At 44.1% G+C, this 10,897-nt stretch overlaps 1 long non-coding RNA gene across 1 annotated transcript; it reads right to left on the bottom strand.

Moving 5' to 3' along the window:
* Positions 1–8,291: 8,291 nt before the first annotated feature.
* On the bottom strand, positions 8,292–10,497 carry LOC131280512 (uncharacterized). The gene is made up of 3 exons (XR_009188126.1): positions 9,590–10,497; positions 8,924–9,125; positions 8,292–8,652 (listed from the first exon to the last, which is right to left on the bottom strand). It is a non-coding gene; the product is annotated as an uncharacterized lncRNA (long non-coding RNA).
* Between the last annotated feature and the right edge of the window lie 400 nt (positions 10,498–10,897).

The raw sequence follows: 10,897 nt of genomic DNA, 5'->3' as shown, positions 1-10,897 counted from the left end.
TATGGAATCTGGACCTTTGCATCCCCACAGTTGCAAGAGACAGTTTAATAAAATCTCATAACATTCAGAGGTATCTCCAATCAGTTATGTTTTCCTAAGTTAACTTGACTAATATAGGACCTTTCAGTTTTCCAGATTAGGGAGATGTAGTGTTGGGTCCCTGATTTAATACCTAACCTTAGACTCCACAGATATTTAAAGTTTGGTGTAATTTTCTCATAAATGAATACCATAATTTTGGAAATTGCAATCTAATGAAGAAAACTCACTATTTGCAAGACCTGGTATAGGATGGAATTACCTTGATCTATGTTTGCTTCCATGGGATTGTTCAAACTGAGCAAGCCATCTAAAATATTTATAGAGGGAAATTGTAATGATAGCATCACAGCCATTGAAACCATGCAAGCAGAGTCAACAGCATGCCTGAAGGGGTGTCTAGATCTGAAGGGCCCTAGACAGTTGTACCATCAGGAGAGCACTAGTGCTGTTTAATGAAAGTTTCTGTATACACCAATCTGGATGAGTGAAACAGTCAGTAGAAGACATTAAGCAATAAAATAAATGTTCTGGATGAACTAGAAATGCCTCGACCTTGGAATTTGTTCAGTGAGATTTATTTTGTGTTTCTCATCCCCAGCTTCAAATCATCTCCCATTTGTTGTCTCTATTCTCCTGGTAATGAATGTTATGACATCCTTGATACTTTTTGTTGTGTCACTCTCTTAAATGTGGAGTTGTAGCCGCTTACCCAGCAAATGATTCCTCTGTGATGGAAACATCAGAAGGCATGGACGTCCTGGAATGGGGAGATGGACATGATGGCTATGAGGCCTTGTCCTCACTGCTGAGCTCTACAGTGAATCTGGACACTACAGACTGATGATGTTTGGGCCAGGAAAACTGCAGTCCAAGCTCTTTAGTGAGAGTATGATCAAAGGGGACATTGATAAATACAGCAAATGCTACCAACAGATCCTCTAAGAATAAATGGAATGTACGAAAGCTTTATGCCCACTAGGAGTGTCACCAAACCCAAGGTCACTGATATCTAAAAAAATTATTTTTTTAACAATATCCATTTAATATTCACTTTAAGTTTCCACATTAATTCTCTATAACCTCTTCTTTTTTTCTTGCATAAGAACCTTTGTATAGGCAGTTTGGTAGCTACCTTGATTTATGATGATTACCTGCTTAAATAAACTCAGGGAAATAGTACTTGGTGTAGTATTTTATTTTCATGCTGTGCTGTCTCCTTAAACAGGAGGGGAGCAGAGGAAATAATGGGTGAGAAAGCACTTACAAACTATAATGCACTAGCACTGTATCTATATTTCTATTTCTCTTAGTCCACCCATCCTACAGATCTATCTTTGTTTGAAAACTGGAAACATATTTCATATTAAATATGTTTTCTTCCAACTCAACTCTACAGTATATCACCCTAGATCTAACCAATGATAGCTGTTACTCTTCTATCCTATCATCATTAGCATCCATACTGCATTGCTTTCAGCACACCAAAAATGAGATTCTGTACCTATGAAGCAATAATTCTCCATTACAGCCCCACTCTCAAAGCTGGTAATCTGTAGTCTCTTTGCTGCTTCTTTAAATTTACTTAATCTAGTTGTTACCTATTTGAAATCATAGTATGTTTATCCTTTATTTCTGTCTTATTTCTCTCAAATGATGCCTGTACCTTCATTCATGTTGTAGAATATATCACAACTTTGTCTTTTTTCTTCCTGTGCAATATTCCATTTCACATATAAACTCTCATTTGTTCATCCTTTCATCTGTTTTGGTCACTTAGGTTGCTTCTACCTCAGGCCATTGAGAATGATGCTATCTAAGTCATTGTATAAATACCTGCTTAAGTCACAGCTTTCAGTTTTTTTGGGTGGAGGGTCTATAGTTAGATGTGGAAATGTCCATTCATATGGTAATTCTATACTTAACTTGCTGGGGAATAACCCGACTATTTTCAAGGGGCAGAACATCCCTACCAATGAAGTGTAAGTGTTCTAGTTTCTCTGCATCTCTGCCAACATTCATTATTTTCTGCAATTGAAACAACAACAACAACAACAAAAAACGGCTGTTGTATAATAGTTAGAATGGCATGGTACCTTACTGTGGTATTGAATGGCATTTCCCTAATGCCTAATATGGTTGAGCATCTTCTTATGTGCTTCTTTTAATGTCTTTACTGGAGAAATATTTATCAAGTCCTTTGCCCATGCTTTAATTGGTTTTTCAGATGCCAAGAGTACTTTAGGTATTCTGGACATTTAACCCTTATCAAATATGTTTTCTACCATTCTCTAGGTTGTATGTTCACTTTACTGATTATGTCCTTTGATGTATAAAAGTTTTGGTTTCTTTTTCTAATTCTCTTGATGTCCATTTTATCTATTATTGCTTTTTGGTTTTTATACTTTTAGTGTTAATCTAGGAAATCACTGCCAAATCCAAGGCCATGAAATATTTTCCCTGTATTTCCTTCTACAGTGTTCAGATTTTAGCTCTGAAGTTTAGGTCTTTGAAACAGTTTGAGTTCATTTTTGTTTGTGGAGCAGGTAGAGGTCCAACATTATTTCTTTGCATGTGAACATTTGGTTTTCTCTGAGCCATTTCCTAAATGGATGATTCTTTTCCCATTTTATATATTTGGATCCCTTGTCCAAAATCAGGCAAGCTTATAAGCATGTGAGCTTATTTCTGGACACTCAGTTCTATTCCAAGGTGTACTACATGGCTTTCTCTATATCGTTACAACATTCTTTTCATGTTCATGTCTTGTAGTATGTTTTGGAATTAGGAAGAGTCAGAGCGCCATTTTATTCTTCTACTTCAAAATTGTTTTGAATATTTAGGCCTATTTATTTTAACCTGTGCATATGAATTTAATAGGTTTTCTGATTCCTGAAATAATGCTGCAAATGTTGATAGGTTCTGCATTGAATCCATAGATCTTTTGGGGTAGTACTGACACCTTAACAATATTAGGTCTTCCTATCGATGAACACAGTATTTCTTTCCATTCATTAAAGACTTAATAAATTTCCTTTAAGAGTGTTTCGCATTTTTTTAGTGTACACGTTTGCACATTCTTGTCTAAATTTATTCTTTTTTATTTAGATGCTAATATAATGGCATTATTTTACTTTGTTAATGTATATTTTTAGCAGTTAATTTTTGGTATATAGAAAGACAACTGATGTTCATGTTCATCTTGTAAACTGCAAATTAAAAAAATTTTTTTTGTTCTATTTTCTTTAGTCATGTAACACTTATTGATATATTTTACAATATTTATTTCATACGCATGAATTCTCAACTGAGGCAAGCCTCTGACTGTTCTGCCAAATGCACCACAATTACGAGATTTCCCACACTGACTGGTGAGAATTTTTTTTTAATTAACTTTGTAATAATATTACATTAAAAATATATATATATGAGTTCCCATTCAACCCCACCACCCCCATCCCACCTCTCCCCCCCCAGCAACACTCATTCCCATCATCATGACATATCCATTGCATTTGGTAAGTACATCTTTGGGCACCTCTGCACCTCATGGTCAATGGTCCACATCATGGCCCATACTCTCCCCCATTCCATCCAGTGGGCCCTGTGAGGATTTACAATGTCTGGTGATTGCCTCTGAAGCACCATCCAGGGCAGCTCCATGTCCCAAAGACGCCTCCACCTCTCATCTCTTCCTGCCTTTCCCCATACCCATCAGCCACCATGTCCACTTTTCCCAATCCAAGGCCACCTCTTCTATGTGGACATTGGATTGGTTGTGTCCATTGCACCTCTATGTCAAGAGGAGGCTCAGATTCCACCTGGATGCTGGATGCAATCCTCCCACTTTCAGTTGTAATCACTCTAGACTCCATGGTGTGGTGGTTGTCCTTCTTCAACTCCATCTTAGCTGAGTGTGGTAAGTCCAATAAATCAGATTGTAGGTGCTGGAGTCTGTTGAGGCTCAGGGCCTGGCTATCACATTGTCAGTCCAGAGATTCAAATCCCCTAAATATATCTTAAACCCCCACACTAACTGCAACTCCAGCACATTAGCATGAAAGTCTTATGAAGAGAGATCCCATCTGAGTCTCGCTTTCTCTCTCCCTGGGCAGCTCTCCACTCTGCCTGCAGCTCCCTCCCTCTGGCACTCTGCACTGTCAATTCTGGCCACAAGGCCTCCTTGGGCTCCTGCTTCATGAACTCAGGGATACTGCCAGTCTCCATCAAGGATCCCCAAACTCGGGGAAGGTCACCAGACCCAAGTGGCCATTCTCTGGGGAGGGCTGGTCTTGCCAGTGCTGTGGAAACTGCCCAGGAGGCCCTGGGTCACATCCTGCACTGATGCTCAGAGCCCATCCCACAGGGAGGCTCTAACCCTGGGCCACAAGCCACCATTTGTGGGTAATGGGCAGATGGGACTCAAGCCTTTAAATTTCTGCCCATTTGGCAGACCTGTGAGGGATAAGAGAGGCAGGAAGAGGTGGTCAAATGCTATGTATACAGAATACAGAGAGAAGTTAATTTATTAACACATTTCTGAAAATTTTTGATAAAGAATATCTCTCGAAATTACTATTGTTGCTACAAATTCATTGAAAGCTCTGCCTTGTTGAAGACCTCTATAATAAGAGCCACCAGTAAGCAAACAAAGGCAGATTTTTTTGTTCCTTGTACATGTCCAGGTGCTAAGTCGCTGCTCAATCTAGGGATCGAGCACTTTCTCTGTTTGAGCCTCAGTGACTCTTCAGCCTGCGGAGATTCAAGGCCCTATGAAATGGCTGCATTGCATAATAAAGTCCATGATTATATATTCCATAGGGACCACTATCCCTCCCACCTGGTGCTGCTCAGCTGTCTCCACTTCCTGATGAGAGTCCAAGGTCGGAAAAGCTGCAGCAGGCCTTCCACTCCTGGGCTTGCATCAGGCAGCAAGTACTTTCTCATGCTTTTCCTGCCCTGAGGCCTCCCTGCGATCCTGGAGATCTCCCATGGACCTCCTACCCTGTTCCCGGGGATGACGTCAGTGCTGACTGCTTCAGGTAGACAGGGCCCTTAGATATTATGGGGCAGCTGAAAGGAAATGTTTTGCTTGTAGTTGTAGATTCTTCTTTTTATGGGGTGTGACTTGTCCTTCACCATCATTTTGGTGGTAGTCCAGGGCAAGCCTGAAGAATTGGAGAGTAAGAGTTGAATACAACTCTGTTGAGATTCTGGGTTCAACTGGCAAATGAACAATGTGAAGTATTAAGTCTCTGAAATATATATTTACTGGTATAAGGATAATTTTAGGTTCAAACAGAAGAAATAAAAGTCATGACTATGGAAATTATAAATGAGGATAACTATGCTATATTGGGTGAAGAAATTATCATTTATTCCCAAATAGGGCCCCCCAAGAGGGTATTGATTTAATGGGTCTGTATGCTTTGCCTATAGTGTCCAGATGTCCCTAGAGACCTTGGGAGCACTTTTGATTGAGTCTTTGTTTGCTGTGGCAGTTAGTGAAAACTGCCTGTGTCATGCATTAGCGTAACTTCTGGAATGACACCCTGACTCACTTTGAAATCTCTTAGCCATTGCAGGGACAGATGCCAGACATTGTATATTCTGCCATAACCCACTGAATGAACTGGGAGAGAGTGTAAACTACAATGTAAACTATAACCTACCCTGTGTAGCAATGCTCCAAAATGTACTCATGAAATGCAATGAATGTGCCACACTAATGAAAGAAGTTATCAATGTGGGAGGAGTGGGGGATTTGGGAAGTGGGGTATATGGGAACCTCTTATATTTTCTAATGTAACATTTTGTGTGATTTTTGTATCTTTAAATAAAAAATAATTTAAAAATGAAAAAAAAAAACACAAAAAACTCTTTTTTATTTAAAGCTACTCTCTTTCTCTAAGTGAAACTCAGCAAATAAACTCATTCCTTTCCCCTCACTGTGGGACATGGCTCTGAGGAATGAACCTCACAGGTACTGATGGATTATTACCTAGTGCTAGACAGTGATGTATTAGGAAAAAGACAATGGGCACAGTTTTGCTTATTTTGCCTATTTGCTCAGCACAAATTCTATGGACCACCACCTCCTGTGCTTTCAGATACCCATGGTGTCTACTCACATTCCTTCCCATCCTTTGCTCCACTTTCTGTAGGGAAGCCCACCCTCAGCCATGTGTGGGGCTTTGGAGCCTCACCCAGATCTGGACAGTCTTCATCACTGTTCCCAAACATTCAGATGCTCCCCTCTGGAGGGCCCATCTCACCCCTCAGGCTCCTTTCTGTCTCAAGAGTGATAATATGATGCCTGAGCAAGTAAAGACTAAGATATAAACCAATTTTTACAGAAAGTTGTGATCTTTTTCATCTCAATCCAAGTGTTCATCTTGGGTATCTGGGCTGACCCTGAGATGGGTACCAGTGCATTCCCCTCCATCCCAGATTCCAGCTGCATTTCTTTTACTTTCCCCTGGAATGCTCCTCTTCCATATTTCCACCCACAATGGCCTAGGCGTAAGGCTCGACAGCAAGAGTGGAATTGGGTGCAGGGTGTTCCCACAGATCTGATGAGAGCTGAGAGGTCCCATTCTAATATCTCAGTCTCAAGGTGTTTACACAATCCTTTTAGGATTCACCGACCCAAGAAACCCTGGCCACACTTCCACAGCCCCCATTCCATCCCACTGGTAAGTTGCTGCATGGACAGTTTAATGACTCTTAAGGGCTCCATCTCGATCCATTACAATAGAGCTTAAGCCTGTGAAACAGAAAACATTCTATAAACTCAATTATAAAAAATCAGTTGGGAATTCTTTATTTATTTATTTAAATTCCCCCTCCCCCGGTTGTCTGGTCTCTGTGTCTGTTTGCTGCGTCTTGTTTCTTTGTCCGTTTCTGTTGTCATCAGCGGCACGGGAAGTGTGGGCGGCGCCATTCCTGGGCAGGCTGCACTTTCTTTCGTGCTGGGAGGCTCTCCTTACGGGCGCACTCCTTGCGCGTGGGGCTCCTCTACATGGGGGACACCCCTGCGTGGCATGGCACTCCTTGCACGCATCAGCACTGCGCATGGGCCAGCTCCACACGGGTCAAGGAGGCCCGGGGTTTGAACCACGGACCTCCCATGTGGTAGACGGACGCCCTAACCACTGGGCCAAGTCCGTTTCCCAGGAATTATAAAAGATAAGAAGATAAAATATACCTAGATATGTAGGAAGAAACTTCATAGAAAAAAATGGAGAAAGCGTAGCTCTGAGCTTCCTGTCAGTCAAGGCCAAAATGAAAGTGCACAGGTCCTGTACCTTGTCAAAATTAAATGAAGAACACAAATTCACTTGCTGATAAAAATATTATTTTTATGGAACCGAATAAGAGGAAGATGCCTCAAAATGTTGCATGGAGGTGAGTTAAAACTCAATTAAAATTGTATAAACCATAAATAAGGCCATGGCTTCACCTTGCTCAGAACCCCAGTTTCTTTGTAAGTCCTGAGCAATTCTCCAGATCCTTCCATGCTCTTCCTAAAGTCTCCTATCAGGATCCTTCTCTGTGATGACCATGCCCGGTGTGTGTCTTGCCATGTAGGGAATTCTCCTCTGCCATTCTTGGACTACCAAGACCTCTCCATACTTGTTTCTCCATCTTCCTGGATGACCAAGTGCCCCGTGAGGTTGGGGAGAACATATGGACAATTTCAGGAGGCTACAGGGCTGCCCTTTTACGTGCACTCAATTCTGGCCATATCCTGTAAACCAAGCAAAGATCTCCTCCTCCTGGACTGACTCTGCCAGAACTTGAAAAGGTGTGTGGGGTTGAGCCACCGGCAGAAGAAGGGAGGGTCCCAGCCCCAAAATGGGTGACTCAGACTCCAGACATCTGTGCTGCTGTGATCCCTGGTCTGTGTTCCACTGTGTTCCCTGACTTCCAGCTGGAGCACTCTGCACAAGTCACTAACCTGACTGAGTCACCCTGACACTGTATTTCAAAAGAGGGTAAAGGCTCCCTGATTGAGCCGGACTCTGGGCCGGGAACTAAGACTGTCAACCTGCTCAGGCTAGGAACCAGTACAGAAAGAGACAGAGAGCAGCAGTTCAGGGGTACCCAGGGTCCAAAGGAGGGAAGAAAGGAGGGTGGCTGCCGAGCAGGGAGGGATTCCTGTTCAGTGTAAAGAAACACTCTCAAAGACAGCAATGCTTGGTTACACAGCACTAAATGTACCCAACACAGATAAGCACACTACAAAGGAATAAAAATAACCAAATTTAATATATATATCTTAATAATAGAAATATACAGATCCATACAGAAAATAAAAAACAAAAAAAAAAATTAGTAACAGAAACAAAGAGGCACCCTCAGGAGAGGGGAAGGAAGTCTCCTTTCCCTTGTCATTCCCAGGCTGGAGAAGGGGAGCTTCAGCATCATGTGGTGCCTGTGGAAGAGCGAGCTTGTCAGCTGACCTTTCTATGTATGGTGTCATTGGATCTGGGGCTGGCATGGGGCCCAGCCTCACGTCTGGCCCTTCAGTCTCTGCTTCATCCAGCCCAGAAGATGAAGGTGCGGGAGGCAGAGTGGCTGAGGCCGCTGGTACTGGACCTGACACTGGAGCTGGAAAAGAAGCAGAATTTAGCATCACAGCCTCCTTGCCAGGTGCCTTTTTAATGGCAAAAATATCCCCAAGCCATTCAGAGGCAAAGGACCCAAAACTCCAACCACAAAGAGGAAGCTTTTCTTTACAGAGGACCATAGAGGACCCTTCTGAGGTTATTCTAGCTCCTAGGCCCAGAGAAGCACAGAGGCCTCCTGCCTGCCCTCCCCCCCCCCCACCCCAAGTCCTCCTTCAATCACCCTCACACGAAATGAAACCAGCTTGCCTCACCCTCTGGTACAAGCCCTGTTGAGTTCAGGGTCTCTGGCTCACCACAGCTACGATGTGCCCGGCAGTGCAGTACGGAGTACATGATTTACTGTTCACAGACACAGACGCCAGCAAGATCCTGTGGCTGGCAGAGCCCAGGGGATGAAAAATGGCTCTGCTGAGACGGTGGTCCAGCCAGGTTGCCAGGACGTAACATGTGACCCTGGTGGGAGGAGGATGGGCAGATCAGAGGCCTGGCCCTTCTTCCGCCATCTCCTCTACTTTTAACGTTGTGTGTGCGTGTGGGATGGTCCTATACATGCCCCTGCCCATCTCTGTGTCTATAGCCCAAGCCACAATGCTCCATGTACTGCTGGCTGTGGCTGACTTGTAACTGAGCAGGGGACTGGTCCAAGAGGCTAAACGTATGGGGGTCGTCTGAACTCTTCTAAACACATTCTACTACTTCAGATCCCTTTGACATATATCTGTCTCTCTCCAGAACTGTTATTCAAAGGAATTGGGTTTCAGATGGGCAGCGAGGGTCTGTGTCTGCTCTGCTTTTATTAACAGTAGGCACTCCCTAAAATACAGGTGGTCATGAGACCTGCTGCCCATATTTTCTGAGGGCTAGAAGTAATCCACAATCTGAAGCTCAAGCAAAAGGATTCCATCTATTCTGTGTACCTGTGAGGGCCTCATCCATATGACACGCTGCTCATGGACGCATGATGGAGCCCGGCCAATGCTTGCCTGCTGCTGGGCATCCTTGACTGAGCCTCTCCTCAACTTGTGGAGCATGCTGCTCACCACATCTCCAACTCCAGGTGGGACCATGTTTCCTAGGTTAGAGTCGGGATCATGGGAAGTTTAACGACAATGGGGTGATGTTGGGATCATAGTACTGCAGATGTGGGGTCCACAGTGGTCTGACCTGCCTATCCCAGACACTCCCCACACCTCACAGTTACCATTCCACTGAAAAAAGGGAAATACTCCTTCCTGTCCAAGAATCTACTCACATTTTCAAGTCTGTCAAAGGGGACTCCAGCTCTGTAGATGGCTGTCCCTCCAATGAGGATTCTGGGCCAGCAGTTAGAGCTGCTAATGGAGCAGGCACAGGTCTTAATGCTGGAGTTGGAAAGGAGTTCTATCACCCAACATGACAGCCTTCCCAGGTGACTTCACAAAAGCAGAAAATATCCCCAACTTTTGGATGCAAACGTACAAAATCATGCCAAACGCCCAGGAAGCCTTCCATGATAGAGGTCCACCAGATGACTCATCTTCAGGTCCTCTTGCTCCTGGACTAGCCCCAGCCCTAGGTGTTCCTGCCTGGGGGTGGGCCCGAGAACTCTGGGCTTCACTCAGACTCACAGTCATCATCTACCCTCAGTCTTCCTTACCTGTGGCTCAGTCACACTTGAATACATGGTCACAAGCTGAACATGGCAAATGTGGGCTTGGTACTGCAAATGTGACCCCATGATGTTCATTTCCACTGTGCACAGCAGGGCCTTGAGGCCGGTAGAGCCCGGGATATGGGAGATGCCTGCTGCAGGGTATCAAGCCAGCCTCCCCGGGAGCATGACATGGCACTGCAGAGATAATGGTGGGCAGCGGATCAGAAGTTTGGCTTTTGAACATTGTCCCCTCCAACATATCCCAACCTGTATGTGTGGACAGCTCCTGTGACTGCCCCCGTCCATCCTCATGTCCACCCCCCGCAACCCATCCCCTCCCTTATTTTCCTTTCCCTGGTTGCACATTAACAAAGAGGGGACTTTTGAAGAGATCAAACGACTGGGGGTGTCGAACCCATTCATCTTCCCAAGACTTTCCTACCTCAGGTAGCCCAGGCACATCTCTCTCTCCCTGCATGCACTTCAGGAATCGGGACTCCAGCTGCTTAGAGAGGGACTGTGTATCTCTTCTGCTCACTGTGCTGACCACTCACGAGCAAGATCTCCCTGAACATCTGGTGCTTGGTGGACC

This window comes from Dasypus novemcinctus, chromosome 11 (genome assembly GCF_030445035.2).
Source record: "Dasypus novemcinctus isolate mDasNov1 chromosome 11, mDasNov1.1.hap2, whole genome shotgun sequence".
Lineage (NCBI taxonomy): Eukaryota > Metazoa > Chordata > Mammalia > Cingulata > Dasypodidae > Dasypus > Dasypus novemcinctus.
The sequence above is the reverse complement of the archived record's forward strand: the minus strand, read 5'-3'. Positions and strand labels throughout refer to the sequence as shown.